The sequence below is a fragment of the Bos mutus genome, chromosome 9 (genome assembly GCF_027580195.1).
Source record: "Bos mutus isolate GX-2022 chromosome 9, NWIPB_WYAK_1.1, whole genome shotgun sequence".
Lineage (NCBI taxonomy): Eukaryota > Metazoa > Chordata > Mammalia > Artiodactyla > Bovidae > Bos > Bos mutus.
In genome coordinates, this window is record NC_091625.1 from 73644805 (window position 1) to 73667146 (window position 22342).

Below are 22342 nucleotides of genomic sequence, written 5' to 3' on the forward strand. Positions count from 1 at the left end.
TCACTAATCTTTGACACAATTATTTTTGCCTCACTTAGATCTTTCCCCATAGTATTTCTAGTTATTCTACGTGATTATTAGTTGATGTTTTTCAACCTGAGGACTTATATGTTCTTATTTCTGGAAATTCTCCATCATTACATCTTAGATATTATATATACAATCTTTGTTCATACATGTGGAATTTTTGTGAGGCAGATATGGGAATTTCCTTGATCACTGATTTCTTTTTTATGTCCTTCATTGTTTTATCTTTCTCCAACATGCTAGTGAGATGTTCTGTTCTACCTTTGAGTTTGTCTTTGAATATGACTTGTCTGCTTTATAATCATTTTCTTGAAATTTAAATTTAATGGTTATACTGTATCTTGATGTTTCAGAGATCTTTCATAACTTTCTGGCTTTAATTTACAAATGGAAATTCTTTCTTTATAGTTTAAATACTGTAAACATACTTATTGTAAACTCCCTTTAATATTGTTCTGTTGTTGCTAGTTCCTCATGTCTTATGAACTGTCTTTCATGTTGAGTGATCTATTTTGTTCTAGGGTTATCATTCATGAGCTTTCTTTAAGAGGGAATTATCTTTTCTGGAGATCTTGATAACCATGTTGGAGTGATTTCCACTGATACATCTATCTGTACTTTCAAGACGTTTATTCCAAATTATTTTGTGTGTTAGTTCTTCAGAGCACAACCTGTAATAAGAATCCAGTTCCCACTCCCATAATCGCTCAGTCTTGGGGTTCTAATATTCCTAGAAGACTCCTTTTATACCCACAGGGTGGGGCTGTTGGCTTATTTCCAGTGGCTACTTTGGGTCTGCAGGCAGAGATGTTCTGGGTCCTTCATGGTTTCTGCATTGCTTTCTGGGGTTCTGCCAGTTTTGCACAGGGATCCCAGTTCTGATGCCAGCCACGCACATGTTTTCCTGGGCCAGATTCTGACCTTTAATGTCCATCTAAATACCAGGCTTTGCGACCTGTAATCTCTCCGGTTCCTGATTCATTTTTCTATTTTCTATTTCTAGCATGTGGAGATTTATTTTTTTTGTTTTTGTGTTCTGCTATATAGTTATGACCAACCTAGATAGCATATTCAAAAGCAGAGACATTACTTTGCCAACAAAGGTCCGTCTAGTCAAGGCTATGGTTTTTCCAGTGGTCATGTATGGATGTGAGAGTTGGACTGTGAAGAAAGCTGAGCGCTGAAGAATTGATGCCTTTGAACTGTGGTGTTGGGGAAGACTCTTGAGAGTCCCTTGGCCTGCAAGGAGATCCGACCAATCCATTCTAAAGGAGATCGGTCCTGGGTATTCTTTGGAAGGACTGATGCTAAAGCTGAAACTCCAATACTTTGGCCACCTCATGCTAAGAGTTGACTCATTGGAAAAGACTCTGATGCTGGGAGGGATTGGGGGCAGGAGGAGAAGGGGACGACAGAGGATGAGATGGCTGGATGGCATCACTGACTCGATGGACATGAGTTTGTGTGAACTCCAGGAGTTGGTGATGGACAGGAAGGCCTGGCATGTTGCGATTCATGGGGTCGCAAAGAGTCGGACACGACTGAGCGACTGAACTGACTGATATATCTAATATCTAAAAATGCCCATTGTCCCTATTTCTGTATAGTTGGAAATGTTACATATTGATCTTAGCTGGAAAACTGTCTACTATTAATAGTTATTAACTGTCTAAATATGTAGTCCTCTGTTTCTATTGTTATCTCCATTTTGAATAATCTCTCCAATTATCACTGCCTATTGGAAATTTATTCTAACATTCCATGATTTGAGGGCTTGCTAAAGGTAAACTCTTCAATGCTTTTTTTCCCCCTCCAAGGACCAATTAACCTCTAATCACTTCCTTATTTGTATTCCTTTGACATCTTTTGATACTTAATATTTTGTTATAATTGCTTTCTGACTATTTGTCTTCTAGTGAGATTATAAAATTTTTGAGATTTGGGGCTATTTCTTAAGCTTCTTGAATTTCTCCACAGTAATATATATATATAGAATTGGGTATTCAAATAAATACTTTCTAGTGTGAGAATGACTGAAATAAAAAAATACACTAGAAATAATAATTTTATACTATTATACTTTTATTTTTAAAAATTTTTTAAAGTTTCATGAATGCAACATAGTATTTTGACTTCTGTTTACACTGTCTACACAAGATTCACCACCAAAAGTTTAGTTTCCATCTGTCACCATGCAGCTAAACTCCTCTAACCATTTTGCTCTCCATCCATCCCTTTCCGCTCTGGTAAACATTAATCTGTTCTTTGTATCTATGTGTTTATTTTGGTTTGGTTTGGTCATATATATATATATATATATATATATATATATATATATATTCCACATATAAGTAAAATTATATAGTACTTGTCATTATCCATTTGACATTTCACTCAGCATAATAGCTTCAAGGTCTGCCCATGTTGTCACAAATAGCAAAATTTTTATCTTTTTTATTGGTAAGTAGTATTTCATTGCACAGCTTCTTTATTAATTCATCCACTGATGTGCACTTGGATTGTTTCTATACCTTGGCTATTGTAAACCATTCTGTGATAAACATAAGGGTGCATATATCTTTTCTAATTAGTGTTTTCATACTCATAGGATAAATGATCAGAAATGGAATAGCTGGATCATATGGTAGTTCTATTCTTCATTTTTTGAGAACCCTCCATACTATTTTCCATAGTGGCTGCACCAATTTACATTCCCACCAACAGTATATGAAGGTTCCTTTTCTCCAACATTTGTTATTTCTCCCCCTTTAATATTAATAATAGCAATTCTAATGGGTGTGAAGTAATATCTCATTGTGGGAATATAGAAGATAGTTGCAAATCATGTATACAATAATATTCAAAATATGAAAGAGCTCATATAACTCAACAGCAAAAAACAAAGAACCTGATTAAAAAATATGCAGAGGATCTGAATGGATGTTTTTCTTAAGATGCATAGATGGCAGACATGCACGTGAAAAGATGTTTAACATCACCCATTTCCAGGAAAGTTTACAGTATTTCAGGTTTAATTTAAATAGATCCACGTGTCCAGAAAAACAGGATTTCTTTTTCAAATTTTGTTTTCCTTTGTTTCATGTTTAATCATTTTACTCTGTATTAATAAATTTATAAGGCCAGAGAGATTTCCAAGTCCGAGGTTACTGAAGGAGAACAGACATAATTTATTTCAAGCAGTATAGAATTAATATAATAGATAAAATCTGAAGGGAATGTGTTTGTGCCCACAAAAGAAGCTTTCTTAAACCAGTGGGGAAATTTAGCTACTTTTGCACATATCTGCTTTGATATGGTCCTGAGTAAATGAACTAACACCAGCTGATCTTCTGAGTCACTTTCACAGGGAACAATTTCTGAGTTCCAGTCCAAAGGAACTCAGGAAGGTATGGGATGCAGGTTACATTCCAACAAGAACCAACCAATAAAAACTTGAACACTTTGAGGTCTTTGGCTTTGCCTGTGAACACAGGAACACCCAAGGGCACCTTCAAATTAAAAATAAACACACTGTTCTAAAGAGTCCTGGATGTGTAATTTGGTAGAAATTTAAGGGATGTCTTTTTATAGTAACAGAGTCTACGAAGAAAATAGAATTCAGGTAAGGTTAGGACCTTTCCAGTCATAAGTGTAAGTCAATGACCTTTAACTCCAGATTCAAATATGCTGGGCCAACCCCTGCTCTCCCATACTTCGTGAATAAAACTCACAGTGCACCTATCAGATGATACTACATTAGTAAAAATACTAGCTAACATCTATATATAATTTCTTATGAGAAGTTATGTTCTTGTTCTTCACAAATGTCTTACTTAATACCTAAATACCCTATGGTATCATTACAATAGTTATTTCCTACTTGCAAATGGAGAAAACTGAGATTCAGAAGGGTTAGTTAACTTACTCCAGTCACAAAGTAGATTTAAGCTACTAAGAAATTCTTACCATCCTCCTATGACCCTACATTAGAAACATTTGTCCAGGGTTCTCTGGGAGAATTTAGATTTTATTGGGATTAGAGGGAAAACTGCAGTGTTGGTTAACCTGCTGGCAGTCTAAACTCAAGCCCTTTCTATTTTGTCATAGTTTGATTATAAAGTTCCTCTAAGCCTCTCTTTCTGGAAACTCCATTATTACCACTAATCTTAGATTTAAAAGGATGGCTTCCAACCACTCTCTGAATGTGGACACATCTGATATGGATTAAATGTAAATTAAAAAACAGTGACACAAATCCATTTTAGCTGGTCCATCATACCTGTATACTGTATGCTCTCTTCATTCCACACTGCAATCCAGGTTGTCTTACAAGCTGAGAGCCTGTTACTGGCTGTGTGGGGATAGGTCACAAATCATTCTGTGTGCCTGGAATCCCTGTTTGTCATTTTTTTTCTTGGAAAGTTGTATCCTTAAATATTGACTGGCAAAGGAGTAAAGTTTGGAAACTATGACTTCTGAAAAGCTTATAATGTTTAGAGCAGATTTATTTAAGGGAAGGATATGGTCAATGCTTTCCCCCTTTCTTCAATGAAGGCCTAGATATTGAATTTCATATTTGTTGAAAACAATATTTTTAAACTCAGAGAACTTTGGATAAGAAAAGAAAAAAGAAATTGGGTTACTATAAATAAACTGTTGCAAATTAAATTATCTCAACTACAGAATTTATTACTGGGAAAGCTTTTGAAATGTCAGTTCAGTTCAGTTCAGTCGCTCAGTTGTGTCGGACTCTTTGCGATCCCATGAACTGCAGCATGCCAGGCCTCCCTGTCCATCACCAACTCCTGGAGTTCACACAAACTCATGTCCATCGAGTCAGCGATGCCATCCAGCCATCTCATCCTCTGTTGTCCCCTTCTCCTCCTGCCCCCAAATCTCTCCCAGCATCAGAGTCTTTTCTAATGAGTCAACTCTTCACATGAGGTGGCCAAAGTACTGGAGTTTCAGCTTTAGCACCATTCCTTCAAAGGACACCCGGGGCTGATCTCCTTTAGAATGGACTGGTTGGATCTCCTTGCAGGCCAAGGGACTCTCAAGAGTCTTCTCCAACACCACAGTTCAAAAGCATCAATTCTTCAGTGCTCAGCTTTCTTCACAGTCCAACTTTCACATCCATACATGACCACTGGAAAAACCATAGCCTTGACTAGATGGACCTTTGTTGGCAAAGTAATGTCTCTGCTTTTCAATATGCTATCTAAGTTGGTCATAACTTTCCTTCCAAGGAGTAAGCGTCTTTTAATTTCATGGCTGCAATCACCATCTGCAGTGATTTTGGAGCCCCTCAAAAGAAAGTCTGCCACAGTTTCCACTGTTTCCCCATCTATTTCCCATGAAGTGATGGGGCCGGATGCCATTTTCTGAATGTTGAGCTTTAAGCCAACTTTTTCACTCTCCTCTTTCACTTTCATCAAGAGGCTCTTTAGTTCTTCACTTTCTGCCGTAATGGTGGTGTCATCTGCATATCTGAGGTTATTGACATTTCTCCCGGCAATCTTGATTCCAGCTTGTGCTTCTTCCAGCCCAGTGTTTCTCATGATGTACTCTGCATATAAGTTAAATAAGCAGGGTGACAATATTCAGCCTTGACGTACTCCTTTTCCTATTTGGAACCAGTCTGTTGTTCCATGTCCAGTTCCAACTGTTGCTTCCTGACCTGCATACAGATTTCTCAAGCGACAGGTCAGATGGTCTGGTATTCCCATCTCTTTCCGAATTTTCCACAGTTTATTGTGATCCACACAGTCAAAGGCTTTGGCATAGTCAATAAAGCAGAAATAGATGTTTTTCTGGAACTCTCTTGCTTTTTCCATGATCCAGTGGATGTTGGCAATTTGATCTCTGGTTCCTCTGTCTTTTCTAAAACCAGCTTGAACATCTGGATGTTCACGCTTCATATATTGCTGAAGCCTGTCTTGGAGAATTTTGAGCATTACTTTACTAGCATGTGAGATGAGTGCAATTGTGTGGTAGGTTGAGCATTCTTTGGCATTGTCTTTCTTTGGGATTGAAATGAAAACTGACCATTTCCAGTCCTGTGGCCACTGCTGAGTTTTCCAAATTTGCTGGCATATTGAGTACAGCACTTTCACAGCATCATCTACCAGGCTTTGAAATAGCTCTACTGGAATTCCATCACCTCCACTAGCTTTGTTTTAAATGTCTTTAGAGGTCCTGAAAATTGTCTTACCTGTACTCCTTAAGATGGAATAATAGGGTATCAATTGACTGCATTTTAAACTTCCTTCCAACCTTCTCTTGCTGTTATTTATGATTCACTCCAGTGAAAATATAGGCCTTTATAACTTGTTTTAAGAAAAGAAGCTATTTTCTGGTTCCCTATAAATACAAATGCCATGCTACATGAAAAATTAAGGACGTTGCTGTCACTAGTACTCTGTTCGAACTTTTAGGCAATAAAAATAAGCAGGGCACGAAATTACAGTAAAGTTTCTCAACTTTTGATAAAGTATACTCCCCTTGAGGAGCTTATAAAAGTAAAGATTTCTGCATCTTCCCCTTCTACCCTCCTTTTCTGTTCCAAGATTCTGAATTTAATTGCTTTGGGTGAGTCTGATGCATTATGTTTTAGGAATATATATATGTGTGTTAGTCACTTAGTCATGTTCAACTCTTTGTGACCCTGTGGACTATAGCCCCCCAAGGTCCTCTGTCCATAGAATTCTCCAGATAAGAATACTGGAGTGGGTAGGCATTCCCTTTGCCAGGGATCTTCCAGACCGAGGAACTGAACCCAGGTCTCCCACATTGCAGGCAGATTCTTTCTCATCTGAGCCACCAGAGAAGTCCATTGAATATATATATATATATATATATATATATATATATTTTATAGCCTATTTGGCAGGCCATTTAATGGTTTCTTACAAAAATGAATACAATCTTACAGTAACATCCAGGAATCACTCTCTTTGATATTTACCCAAAGGAATTACCCAAAGGAATTTGGGTAATTTCAGCTCATTCTGAATTTACCCGAAGGGAAACTTAACATCTGCACAAAAATCTGCATATATATATATGTTTTAATCATAACTGCTGAAACTTGGAAGCAACCATGATGTTGTTCAGTAGATGAATGGATATACTGATACAACCATATGGAATATTATTCAGCTAAAAAGAAATGATCTACTAAGCCCTAAAAAACATAGAAGAAACTTAAATACATATTACTGTCAATACAGGTTCATAAGTTGAAATGAACATATCTGTCTGGTGGAGAGTATTGATAATGGGAAAGACTTTGCATGAGTTGGGGCAGGGGGCACATGGGAAATCTCAGTTCCATCCTATTAACTTTACTGTAGACCTAAAACTGCTCTAAAAAAGTCTTTAAAAAGCCAAGAGCGCTCCCAACCAGCACCCCTATGGCTGGGCAATTGCATTGTGTCGTTTCTCCATTCTTACAAATGAAATAGTAGGAAACAGCCCAGTGCTGATTTATTCCTGTCCTGAGCCAGGTTCCCAAGTGGAACTAGAGGAAGGAGTCCCATTCAGGACCCTCCATACATGGAGATCAGGCTTACCCGGTAACTGCTTCATCTGCTCAAACTTGAGTTTCAGCTCATTCTGCCATTTCACCTTCACCAGAGCCTCCCTGTCTCACACAGAGCAGCCACTGTTCACCTCCTCCCTGCTCACGTTGTTCACAGTCTATGGAGAGAGGGGAGAGAAAGCTTAGTAACCACTTGGGAATTGCCCTGACCTTAGCCCTGGCCTCTACTCTCACCTTCCAGGCCAAGAGAAGGCCACCTGCAGACTAGAGCCTCACTGGCTGGCAATAATTAGTACCAACGTAAAGGCCATTTAAAGTGGATCCACTTTTTAAAAACATGGGACAAAATTTCAGAGTAAGCTGTAGATTAAAAAATTTGATTGAGGCTCTACTTTAAAAAATGAAATAGAAATTTACAGTTTTTCATATTTAAATACTTAGATTCTAACTGCAACTACACACCAATGATTTGAACAAAGCAGCAATCATAATTTTTCAAAATGGTTTGACAGCACAATCAATATCTTCGCCTGATATTAAATTACACAGCACACAAAATTCTTTTCGTTACCTGTGAGGGCTTTAATTCATTTTTAGCAAAATGTTTGTGTCTTAACCCTTATTGGTTTTCCTTTTTTTATAGTTAACTGGCCTAAGCCTGTTGGATCCTAAGTTGCCAGTGCCTTTGAGCATGTGACATCCTGGATCTTCTGCAAAACACGAAACTTCTGTCTGCAGTCCATTATACTGGACAGAATTTGTCTTGCATGTCTGCATGTATATGTTCAGTCATGTCTGACTCTTTGCGACCCCATGGACTGTGGCCCACCAGGCTCCTCTGTCTGTGGGATTTTCCAGGCAAGAATACTGGAGTGGGTTGCCCTTTCATCCTCCAGGGGATCTTCCTGACCCAGAGATCAAACACCTGTGTCTCCTGCATTACAGGTGGATTCTTTACCACTTGAGCCATTGGGGAAGCCTGAATTTGCCTTGACTTACCTACAAAACTCAGCCAAAGGCATATATTTTGTGTATAATGACTCAGTGGCTCAGATCGGATACTGATGTTAATGAGGAGAAATGTTTGAAGGGGAAATGCTTTTATTTTATTTTTTTTAATGGCCAGTTCATAGCCACTACTTTCACATAATGATGACTTTTGCTCTTTGCCTAAATATGCAATATGGCAGTTGGGGTTTCAAAGACACTATGTGAACCCATGGACTGACTGTGTAACATGAGTCTTACAGATCTTTACCAAAAGTTCTAAGACCTTGGGTGTCTATGGACCCCTGCTGCTTCACCTGTCTACTCCAACCTGTCACTTTATAGCTGAGGAAACCGAAGAGAGGGTGGAACTGGACTAAGGATACACATAAAGGTATCTTTCAAAGGAGCTGTTTATTTAAAAACAATAATTTAGAGTCAGAAAGACTTGGTTCTAATCTCAGCAATCTCTCTTACAACCTTGTGGAACATCTTATCTAAAAGGTAGAACTAATCACAGTAGAGCCTACATGGTGGAACTAGAGAAGAGAATGTATGTCAAATCCTTACCACAGTGCCCAGCCCCTGGTAAGGGCTCAGTGAAGAGCAGATGCTGTCAAGATGGATCTGGGATCCAGCTCTCCAGCCAAATCCACCATAAGTTGAGATCTTGTGTGACCAATGATACCAAAGGAGGAGGCAACCATGGAAAGAACAGTGGGAGACCACACAGTTCAGTTCAGTTCAGTCACTCAGTTGTGTCCAACTCCTTGCAACCCCATGAACCACAGCACACCAGGCCTCCCTGTCCATCACCAACTCCTGGAGTTCACCCTAACCCATGTCCATTGAGTCAATGATGCCATCAAGCCATCTCATCCTCTGTCGTCCCCTTTTCCTCCTGCCCCCAATTCCTCCAAGCATCAGGGTCTTTCCCAATGAGTCAGCTCTTTGCATCAGGTGGCCAAAGTACTGGAGTTTCAGCTTAAGCATCAGTCCTTCCAAAGAACACCCAGGACTGATCTCCTTTAGAATGGACTGGTTGGATTTCCTTGCAGTCTAAGGGACTCTCAAGAGTCTTCTCCAACACCACAGTTCAAAAGCATCAATTCTTTGGCACTCAGCTTTCTTTACAGTCCAACTCTCACATCCATACATGACTACTGGAAAAACCATAGCCTCGACTAGATGAACCTTTGTTGACAAAGTAATGTCTCTGCTTTTTAATATGCTGTCTAGGTTGGTCATAACTTTCCTTCCAAGGAGTAAGTGTCTTTTAACTTCACGGCTGCAATCACCATCTGCAGTGATTTTGGAGCCCCCAAAAATAAAGTCTGACACTGTTTCCATTGTTTCCCCATCTATTTGGCACAAAGTGATGGGACTTGATGCCATGATCTTCGTTTTCTGAATGTTGAGCTTTAAGCCAAATTTTTCACTCTCCTCTTTCACTTTCATCAAGAGGCTTTTTAGTTCTTCTTCACTTTCTGCCATAAGGGTGGTGTCATCTGCATATCTGAGGTTATTGATATTTCTCCCAGCAATCTTGATTCCAGCTTGCACTTCTTCCAGCCCAGTGTTTCTCATGAAGTACTCTGCATATAAGTTAAATAAGCAGGGTGACAATATACAGCCTTGACGAACTCCTTTTCCTATTTGGAACCAGTCTGTTGTTCCATGTCCAGTTCTAACTGTTGCTTCCTGACCTGCATACAGATTTCTCAAGAGGCAGGTCAGGTAGTCTGGTATTCCCATCTCTTTCCGAATTTTCTACAGTTTGTTGTGATCCACACTGTTAAAGGCTTTGGCATAGTCATTAAAGCAGAAATAGATGTTTTTCTGGAACTCTCTTGCTTTTTTGATGATCCAGCGGATGTTGGCAATTTGATCTCTGGTTCCTCTGCCTTTTCTAAAACCAGCTTGAACATCTGGACGTTCACGCTTCACGTATTGCTGAAGCCTGTCTTGGAGAATTTTGAGCATTACTTTACTAGCACACATGACATCATTATTCAACTTTCGCAACTGACTAGTGACCTAGGATTGCTCACTTGTCCAGCAAACATGTACCTGATACCTACTGGCAGGTGGAGTAGTGAAGATTTAATGGTGGAAGGAGACACAGCTCCTCCCCTCAGTTCTGTACACAGAGATCTGCACTGATGATGCAAAGAGACCGAGAAGGGGCACCTTATGAACAGCGTGTGAAGCAGAAAGAGATGGCTTCCTGGAGGAAGGAGAGAATAAGCCGAGACCCAAAAGATAGGCACTTAAATAGCCTAAAACTACACTACCCACATAGTAGTCACTAGCAACATGCAGCAGAGAAGGCAATGACACCCCACTCCAGTACTCTTGCCTGGAAAATTCCATGGACGGAGGAGCCTGGTAGGCTGCAGTCCATGGGGTCGATAGAGTCAGACACGACTGAGCGACTTCACTTTCACTTTTCACTTTCATGCATTGGAGAAGGCAATGGCAACCCACTCCAGTGTTCTTGCCTGGAGAATCCCAGGGACAGCAGAGCCTGCTGGGCTGCCGTCTCTGGGGTCGCACAGAGTCGGACACGACTGAAGTGACTTAGCAGCAGCAGCAGCAACATGCAACCACTGAGTACATGAAAAATGACCGGTCTGAATTGGCATGTGTGATAAATACCAGATTTCAAACAATTAGTAACCAAAAGAAGTAAAATATCTCAGTTTTTACATTGAAAAGACATTAAAGTGGTAATATTTTGGATATGTTTAGTTGAATTAAATATTTTAAAATTTAAATATATTTTTACATAAAATAGATAAATAGAATAGACTATAATAAGTATATAGTAAGATATATTTATTATATTAATTATTTCTTTGAGGTTGAGTTTCAGTGCTCACAAAGGTCATTTATTTTGTTGTTTGATAATGTCAGACAAACAAATTCATGAGAAACAAATGACTGAATAAGAAGGATGGGAAAATGAGAACTGATCGTCCTCTTCATATCTTCCATCATTATATGTATGCATTTTCACAAAAATGATAAATAGCTAAAGGTAGTCATTTTGCCTCAAATTCCCAATCAGGTTTAAGAAATCTCTTGACTGAAGCTTATAATTCTAACTGGATAATGACCAAACCATTATGACACTGGAACTCCAGTCACAGTGACCTTCAGCATTTGCCTAGAATTTCTTGAACCAAAGAGTGTTTAGTGGGAGGACTAAAGGCAAGAAAGGTAGGATCCAGGTAGGAGAGGTGGTGACCTTTGGAAGGCTGTATTTCATCAGAGTATACTTTCTGAGAATCTCATTAACGATCTTGAAGTTGAGCAGAGAAAATTCTCTTCTGAGGATGCTACAGAGTGCTCTAACACCTGATTCCAAATGCTCATTCTTGACTTCACTCAAATAATGTGTGCTTGTAACATAGACTATATACTCAAGAGGCAAAGCCCAAGTCTTCACAATGGTAGACCTGCTTTATTGATTTTATCTTAGTCTTAAAGGGATTTAAGGCAATTTAATTCTCAAAACATCACTGAGTATCTATTATTTGCATTTCATTGCAGCTGGTAATGAACATGAGAGGCAGAAGCTCTTTTCTCTACCAGTTCTTCAAAGGAAAGGGAGTTTCTGTTATAATCAGGTGACAAGATGCACTGTGAGCTATTGTTGCCAGTTCACGGTCATTTGTAGAAACAATGCAGCGTAACTCATAAAAGGAGTCACAAAACCTTGTGACTTACTTCACTTTTTCTCTCTAGTTTTATAAGATACATACTGTAAATGCAAATTAAACTTCAAATGAGTAAGTCCTGCCTTCTAAAAAGTCAGGCATAAACAGATACTCCCCATAATTCTATCCAGAATACTTGCATGTTTAATGGATTATGTGAATTCAATAATTAATTATAGTCTCATTATCTAGAAGAATCTATGTCAGAAAAGAAGCTTATGGACATTTAGGAGATAGCGGATTAGAGCATATTAAGACATTTCCTGTGTCATTCACCCCTCAAGCTGATCAGTCTCAGATAAACATATCTTCATCAAGATTCCAGGCTTACAAAGCTAGGAGACTAGCCCTAGAAACAAAAACAGATAACAGTCACATCAAGGCGATTACAGTTTTCCAGTGTACTTCCCCAAAAATACTACACGCTTGTTTCTTACATCTGCTTAATCATGCCCTTGGACCAGTGTTCTCTTAGTCCTGGCTGCACATTAAAATCACCTGGGATATTTTAGGACTCTCGAAGCCTGGGCCACACCACAGGCCACAAGCGACTAGCAGGCATGCATGTTAGAACCATTAGATGCAACAAGGTAGACACAGTAATATTCTTGCACTTCCATTTTACAGGCAAGGAACTGAGATGCAGAGGCACTTTCCTGGGATCACACAGCTAGTCAGTGACAGAGCTGGAATCCGAACTCAAACAGTTTGGCTCTAAGTTTATTCTTTGCCAATAATTACAATTTTTAAAAACATATATTTATTTTTTTACTTGACTTCACCGGATCCTAGTGGCAACACATGGCATCATCAGTCTTCACTGGAGCTTGTGGGTTCTCTAGTTGCAGCATGTGGGATCTAGTTCCCTGACCAGGGATTGAACCCAGATCCCTTGCATTGGGAGAGTGGAGTCTTAGCCACTCAGGACCACCAGGGAAGTCCTGAGACTTTTTCCACAGATACTTGTCTGATGCAGCTTTTCAGAAACTTCTGCTATGGCATATAGGAATTGGATATTGCAAGTTTCATGGGTGCTTCTAGATTTATTCTTCATATTTTACCCAGGACTTTTCTCTATTTCTGCTGCACTGGAGAAGCCATTAATAAAGTGATGCTATAGTTGCTTTCCTAATATTAGCCCATGGTTTCAAAATTTATTTGATTTGTGTTACATACTGTAAAATTCATCAGAGTTGCATGTAAAAGCAAGAAAAGAGTCTCTATGTCCCTTCCCAAATCTCTGTTACATTTCATGTCTGAGATTCTTTTTATTTCCCTTTATTAGTTTAGTGTGCCCTTAATTCAGTACTAAAAATCCAGATTTCTTCCAGCTTTTGAACATCGTCCCATTTCAAACTTTTAAAAACAAATTATCATAGTTTTACAACAACAACTATGTAAATAGGACAAATACATCTCAGCCTTTGGCAAGCAGCCTTGAGAACTGAAACAGTTTCTCACTGTAGATTTCAATCAGTGTAACAAACTTATGGGGCACCATCTATATATAGTGAATCAGTTCTAGATTTTAAAGGGTGATTTTAGAAGTTCCTTGTTTCATGTTTTGATGCAAACAAATCCCTCAAGGCCCTTGTTAAAAAAACACAAAAATGTGATTCAGGAGGTGGGAGGTGAGCTCCTGGACTTCATATTTCTAGCAGGCTCCCAAGAGATGGAGGCTGCTGTCCTGAAGGACACTGCTGGTAAACTGGCTCTCCCCAGCGGAGGAAAACAAAGCCTTGATTGGTAGCATTTGCTAATTTCCCTGGTATAAGTACTCCTACAATGGCCAAGTTCAAGCTACCAGCATGATGTCACTGAAAACTGAGTTGAGAAGAGACTGTGAGCATATTGCACACAATGGACTCTCCCAAGCAGACACAGCCCAGCCCCAGCACACCAGGGTTCTACGTGACTTCAAGCACACCCTGTTTCAAGATTCAAAATAGCAAATGGTGCGGTTCCACTCTGCAAAGAATTTTAATAAGGTTAGAGAGACAAAGAATGTTGTAGGGAAAATGACCAGAGATTAGTTACGAAGTGTTGAGAATCAGTTCAAAGTAATATAGTTCCCAGATTATATAGACTGAATTAGAGAGTATGTTTAAAAAGTTAAAAATTGCATGGGGCCAATAATAGAAACTTTGAGGGAGATTTGAACCAGGTTTTGAGGGTGGCAGCTTCAGATGAACAGAAAAGAAGATTCACAGAAAAGGAAGTGGGGAAAGAACCAGCAAAATGTCTGAATCACATGAGATGGGGATAGACCTTAGCATTACTAAGGAGTTGGGAGTAGGGTGGTGGTTGTTCCAGAAGCAGAACAAAGGCATCCTGCTTTCACAGATGTTTTATTCTCTGGCATGATTAGAGAACAAAATATTCAGATTAATCAAACTTCCAAGTTAACAGGGTAGACACAGATGCCAAAAAGAGATACCAATATATAAAGTAATCAGTTCAGTTCAGTTGCTCAGTGGTGTCCAACTCTTTGAGACCCCATGGACTGCAGCATGCCAGGCTTCCCTGTCCATCACAAACTCCTGGAGCTTGCTTAAACTCATGTCCATTGAGTCAGTGATGCCATCCAACCATCTCATCCTCTGTCGTCCCCTTCTCCTCCTGTCTTCAATCTTTCCCAGTGTCAGGGTCTTTTCCAATGAGTCAGTTCTTTGCATCAGGTGGCCAAAGTATTGGAGTTTCAGCTTTAGCATCAGTCCTTCCAATGAATAGTCAGGACTGATTTCCTTTAGGATTGACTGGTTGGATCTCCTTGCAGTCCAAAGGACTCTCAAGAGTCTTCTCCAACACCACAATTCAAAACCATCAATTCTTTGGCACTCAGCTTTCTTTAAGATCCAACTCCCACATCCATACATGACTACTGGAAAAACCATTCCTTTAAATTATAAAGTATACAGAACATAATTTCTTTGTTCTTTAATGGAGAAAAGACTTCTAGAGCTGCCATTTCTCATAGCCATCACTTTGAGCACCTTTGGTGAGATTCTGGTAGAGTTGGGCATGGAGCTTGGAAGTTCCGTTCCCAGAATGCTATAAGACAAGAATGCTCACAAGCCCTTTCCCAGGGCTATGGTGTAAGGGCATCCTAAGAAACTCTATCTCATGGAGAGAATTGCTAGTTGGGGGAAACACTCTCTCTTAATATGTATTGAGTCTTTAGGAGTTCAACCTCAGTTTCTTCCTGTTAAATGGGTCTAATAATACCTAGCTTATATGGCTTTTGTAAGGATTAAATGGAACCTGGTCAAGACATGTTGAAAAGTGAAAGTGAAGTCACTCAGTCATGTCCGACTCTTTGCGACCCCGTGGACTGTAGCCCACCAAGCTCCTCCGTCCATGGGATTATCCAGGCAAGAATACTGGCGTGGGTTGCCATTTCCTTCTCCAGGGGATCTTCCCGACCCAGGGATCGAACCCAGGTGTCCCTCATTGCAGGCAGATGCTTTAACCTCTGAGCCACCAGGGAAGCCCACAACTCTTTGTGGCCCCATGGACCATACAGTCCATGGAATTCTCCAGGCCAGAATACTGGAGTGGGTAGCCTTTCCCTTCTCCAGGGGATCTTTCCAACCCAGGGATCAAACCCTGGTCTCCCGCATTGTGGGCAGATTCTTTACCAGCTGAGCCACAAGGGAAGCCTGGTCAAGACATATTAGTGCTCAGTAAACACAGGTTTCTACATTCTCAGTATGTCTTGGAGAGAACCTACGTCCAACTGTGAACTATGTTAGACTGTCAGGGGGCCTTCACTGCTTCCTTGGGAGAGGGCTACTGCTAGACTTTCAGACTCCTGCTTTAGTCAGCCAACCAAATGTGAGAAGCCTCTTTCCTTTTCTGAGAGCTGAACACAGATTTATTTTGAAAAAAAAAAAAAAAAAAAAAAAGCCCCCTTTTTTCTTCCGTGTCTTGGAATAAATGTGCTATTTCATTTTGTTAATTTGAGCTGTGTTAAGAACCAGAAGAGGGAACTTAAGGTCAGTCGGCCTCTCAGGTTGAGAAACTCTTAAGCTATAAGCTCCAGAATCTTCTCTTTGTCTCTGATTCCAAATGGACTTGTGGGGGAAAGTGATATAACCATGAGATCATTGTGTTCTTTTAGATGATTTCCTGTTTCCTGTGTATTTAAATACACAGGGAATAATCCCACTATTAAAATGAGACCCTGTATGTGTGTACGGGCAGAAGTTCAATGAAAAAGGAAGAAAAATATGCTTGCTGAATACCAGATGTAGAATGCATAAATCCTGTCAGAACAAGTGGGGAATAGCTTTATGGCTGACTTGCAAGAAACCTAAGGGAACTGGGAAGTCAGATAGGCATGTGTCAAACAGACTTATTTAAATCATCCGCTTCCTCAGCAAAATAAAAGTTTGAGAGGGTTGTGTTTTCTTTTGTGGTTTGAAATTACAGTTGTATGCCTCAGAGGTCCCGCTTGATTGAGGGCTTTCAAGCAAAGAAGTTACACTACCAAGTTCAGGCTCTTGGCAACACTGGGATCACCCAGGGCCTCTGACCGAGGTCTCCAACCTTGCCTTGTTTGTATTTTCTGCTCTTTGTCATCTTAGAAACAAACTGCTGTGCAGCTGACCACTGCTTCAGGCCCTCCAGCTTGTCAGAGCTAAGAGACTTTTCCATCTGGAAGAGAATGGTGCCCACTAGCTTACTTTTCAGACCAGGCTTCAGGTGGTATACTGTCGATCAGGTCCTTAACCCTGCACACTTGGGACGGAGGCAGCTCTGTTTCCTAGCCTCTTTCTGCCCACAGTTCATGCACTACTGATGACCCTCTAGACCATCAGTTTGTATTAAGACAAATAAACCTGATTTAAAAACTAGCAACCTATATGTGCTTGGTGACAAGATTCCTAGGACTTTGTAGTGAGAGTTAACACCGGACACCAGTAATTTTCAGGTATGACCTCCCGATAGGAATGTCTTTCAGAAGGCTGGCTACCTTACAGTTTGGTAAGTTATTGGTGTGAAAAGATGCAAAGCAAAACCAGCTAGGTATTAACTGTTTCCTTCAAGCTATAGTAGCCACCCCCATATTCTTTTTCTCAGGACATTTGTGTTTTAAAATGCCTTGTTGTATATATTATTTCTGTCACAGCTATACTCAGTAGGATAAAAACTTATCGTGTTGTGAAAAGACTATTGGCTTTGGAGACAAAGGAACCTACTCTACTACTTACTATTATTGTTACTATTACCTTTCCATCGCCACTATTTACTAATTATGAACTTAACATGTGATTATACCTCTCTGAGCCTCAGATTCCTTATTTTTTTGCTGAGATTATACAGGTAAAAAGCATTTCTCTAAAACCTAGCACAGTATCTCTGTGTCTGCTAGTTTGGAAAACCTTGACAAATCCTTACTCTTCACCATTCTTATACTAAATCCACCCATCCTTTTACTAAATGCTTACTGAACACTTTTAAGTGCCAGCTAGCCACTAAAAGGGTTACTGGACCAGGTTTATTTTGCCCAGTAAATCAAAACGCTAAGATGCTCAGGTTTGCGGCAAAGAGAGGGTTTATTCGCAAGGTGGCCAACCCAGGAGACAGGAGAACAACTCTAAAATCTGCCTCCCTGGAGGTTTGTGTGTGTGTGTTAGTTGCATAGTCGTGTCCGACTCTTTGCAACCCCATGGACTGTAGCCCACCAGGTCCCTCTGGGATTCTCCAGCCTGGAGGTTTACAGGAGATAAAAATAAAGAAGAAGGCAGTCTGAATGTGGGGGTGTGGTGGGGGGGTGGTTTGGTGGGCATGGGCACATAGGGGGCGTAAGCGGTGTGCAGAGCGTGGGGAGCAGTGACAAGAAAGTGGTGTTGGTGTTGTGCACATGTGTAACAGTTATAGGTCTCTGCAAAATACACAGGCGCTTAACACCACCTGAGGGTGGAATTTTCAGTCCTCTGAGTCAAAAGGTCACTTATCAGAAGCTCATGTGTGCCCAGGTGGAGGGTTGGTGGTCCTGGACGGTTTAGACAGCCGAACTCCAACTAGATGCTGCAGCGGACTCCAAGTTCCTAGAAAATAACTCAGGCAAAGGTCTTACTGTTTAGGCTTTGTGCCACTTGGAAGACGTGCAAGTCTTGTAGACGACCTTGATTCCTGAAGATAGGGAAAATGGATGTAACTAAGGATTACCCACTGTTTCAGAGCTACAAGCAAGAGGAGCAAGAAGACTGGTGTGAGTTGTCATTTCCTTCTCCAGGAGATTTTCCTGACCCAGGAATGGAATCCGCACTCCTGCATTGGCAGGCAGATTCTTTACCACTGAGCCACCTGGGAAGCTCTCTACATGGAGGCAGGTAGGTATGTACTGAAGGTAGGCACCAGGCATAAAGCTGACGTGAAGGCATTGTTGGGCTCTTTCAGGTCAGAGCGTGAAGTGTCAGGAAAGCCTTAACCGAGGACCTGACTCAGAAGCTGAGCCCCGAAGAATGAGTGACAGTTCCCCAGCTAAACGAGGTGGGGTTGGGAGGGGTGGCAATGATGGGAAGGGTGAGCCTTTTAGAAAGTACAGAGCGTGCAAAGGCCAAGAGACAGAAGAACATGGCCCTCTTTGAGGATTACAAATCGTTCTGTGTGTAAGAGCAGAGAGTCTGGTGGGAATGGGAGGGCGTGAATGTCAGGAAAGATGAGTCAGAAGCTGTCAGAGGCCTGAGGAGACATGCAAAGGCTTAGATGTTTTGTGTTGTGAGCAATGGTGAGCTCTGGAAACTTTGTGAACAGAAGCATTCTGGTCACTATCTTGCTGATGGGACATTACTAATGCAGAAGTGCTTATTAACTCTGTGTGTGTGTGTGTGTGTGTGTGCATGCGTGTTTTCTCGCTCAGTTGTGTCTGACTCTTTGGGACCCTATGAGCCTGTAGCCTGCCATGTACAGGTTCCTTTGTCCATGGGATTTTCCAAGCAAGAATACTGGAGTGGGTTGCCATTTCCTACTCCAGGGGATCTTCCCCACCCAGGGATTGAACACAAGTCTCTTGCATCTCCTACACTGGCAGGCAGATTCTTTATCATTGCACTGCTTAGGAAGCCCGTGCTTATAAACTTGATATTCCTAATTATTTTTTATTCGTCTTGATATTTAGAAACATGTCTAATGTGAAAAAAGTTAAAATAATCAGGCCACATGTAGACACACTTTGTCTTTTCCCTGACACTTTTCTGGGAGGTGGTTGTAGTAGCAGAGGGCTTACATTATTCTGTGCTCTTGTTTTGCTTGTTTACTCTATTTTTATATTCAGTTTTATTTTCCTTCTCTTCTTCTTCCTCTCCTTCAAATATCCCTTTTTTTAAAAAAAAACAAAACTTCTGAAGCACTAGTGAATTTTTCCCTGTTGTGACAGTGGGGGAAATGACTAAGCTTTCATGACCAGCCTCTACCTGGAAGGATGGCTAGAGTCAGTTTCAGTCTGGGGGCAGGGGTGATGAAATAGGAGTGAGGCTGAGTACAAAACATGCTGGGCACTCAGCTGTAGACAGGGAAGAGGATGGAGGAGATTTGGAGTCCAAGAGCTGGGATCCCAGATTACCTTCAGAGTCTGGGCCTCTGCTGCTTTGCAGCTCAAAGCAGGATGTCCCAATAAGCACAGACATTAGAACCAGCCTGATAGGAGGAGGAAATGTTCCAGGGGAATGATGCCAGATATATAGAAGTAGGCATGATCTTTTTGGTTTATTGAATCAGTTCCCAACCATGCAGGTAAGGGTTCTAAGCAAGATCAGTGGTCTTGATAGAGAAGTAGTATATTAGACCTAGATACTAGGTAAAAAAACCCAAGGAGTATGGTGGCAGTTTGTTGACTGCTTGGGGACAGCCTCATTTCTGGCACTCTGGCTATGGGCTCTATTGGCAGGATGGTGAGATTTCAGTTCACTAGATGGTAGGAATGAGTTTGCTGATTTCCTTCCTCTGTCAGGTAAAACAGCAGCTGGGCCAAAGGACAAACTATGATGTGTGAGTCTCAGCAGAAATAATGCCTAGACAGTGTTGTTTTTCTAGTAGTAAGCAAACTGAAAAAATAGAAGTGTGCATGCCAAAGGGGGTGATTTTACAGTTCCATGCTTTCCTGTATGTTTAGGAATGGTCCTCTGTAGCAAGAAATACATGTCTTTCAGTTTTGAACTTCCAAAAGGCTTCTATAGTTTTTTAAAAGTACAGTTCCATTGAGAGAGAGAGAAATTTTCAGAATTAATATTGCCAAATCATGGGGAGAGGGAGAAGGGGGATGGCCAGGGAAAGGGTAGAATATGAAGGCTGGAAGGCAAAGTGTTGATTGCTACTTACTCTATGGACTATGACTCCCAGAATGCATAGAGTGAAAATTTATTGGAACAAAATTTACATATTTATAACAAAATGCAGTTTAGAAAAAGTAGCTAAATGTGCTAGCATCTGTTTTCTTTGTTGATGTTGCAATATTATATAAGCTCTGAATCTTACCACATTTGTGGCTCTTATCTAAGAGTGCGTACCACCTGGGTTGGGAGGAGGAAGATGGAATTGGGGAAGTAAATGATTGGAAGTGTCCTGAAAGAAACCAACTAGATGTTTTGTTCAAGTCAGCAGAATCTGAGAAAACTTATTATGTAGTAAATTGAGGTTGGGTCAGAAATGTTCTGACATGTATTTTCCCCTCTTCTGCCAGAACCTATAGTGATTATATCACTTCTCTTGACCTCTTCTTCATCTCCCACTTGTTTTGTTGAGGTTACCTGAGTTCACTGTCCCTGGAAATGGACCAAACAGATGGGCAAGCAATGTGGTGAGTTTAAAGACACACCTATTCTCTGGGAAGGGGACAGGAGAGAGGAAGACAGGTATATTAGCTATCCACTGCAGCATAACAAATTATACCAACATTTAGCAGCTGAAAACAGTCATTTATTATCTCACTCCATCCCTGAGACTCGGGAATCGAGAAGGGTATGGCTGAGTGGTTCTGGCTCAGAGTCTCTGATGGAGTTGCAGTCAAGGCAGTCAACTGAGGCCACCATCATTTGAAGCTGGGACTGACACCACTTCTAAAATGGCTTACTTATACAGCAATTGACTGGAGGCCTCAGGTCCTCACCCTTGAAACTCTCCTCAAACCATGAAACTGGCTTCTCCCAGAGTGACTCTTGAGAGAGAGACGAAGACAGAAGCTGCAGGGTTTTGTTATGACCTAGCCTTGGAAGTGAAGCAGTATCACCTCCACTGGAAGTCACCAGAAAGTCACTACGTCCATCCCACACTCAAAGTAAGGGAAATTAAATGCCACCTCTTGAAAGAAACAATATCAAAAATGTATGGGCATGTTTTAAAATATATACTGCTGCTGCCGCTAAGTCGCTTCAGTCGTGTCCGACTCTGTGCAACCCCAGAGATGGCAGCCCACCAGGCTCCCCTGTCCCTGGGATTGTCCAGGCAAGAACACTGGAGTGGGTTGCCATTTCCTTCTCCAATGCATGAAAGTGAAAATGAAAGTGAAGTTGCTCAGTCGTGTCCGACTCCCAGCGACCCCATGGACTGCAGCCTACCAGGTTCCTCTGTCCATGGGATTCTCCAGGCAAGAGTACTGGAGTGGGGTGCCATTGCCTTCTCCAAAATATATACTAGTTAGTATAAAATAGATAAACAACAAGGTACTACTGTATAGCACAGGGAATTATATCAGTATCCTGTGGTAAGTGTGTGTGAGTTGCTCAGTCGTGTCTGACTCTTTGTGACCCCATGGACTGTAGCCTGCCATGTCTGCGGAATTCTCCAGGCAAGTATACTGGAGTGAGTTGCCATTTCCGACTCCAAGGGATCTTCCTGAACCAGTTATCAAACCTGGGTGTCCTGCATATCCTGTGATAAACCATATTGGAAAAGAATATGAAAAAGAAAGTATATAACTGAATCACTTTGCTGTATAGCAGAAATTAATGCAGCACTGTAAATCAACTGTACTTCAGTAAAATAAATTTAAAAAATTAAACAAGGGCAATATGTGTAGACCTACTTCACAAGATGTAAACCTGGGGCTGGGACAAAGCTATAG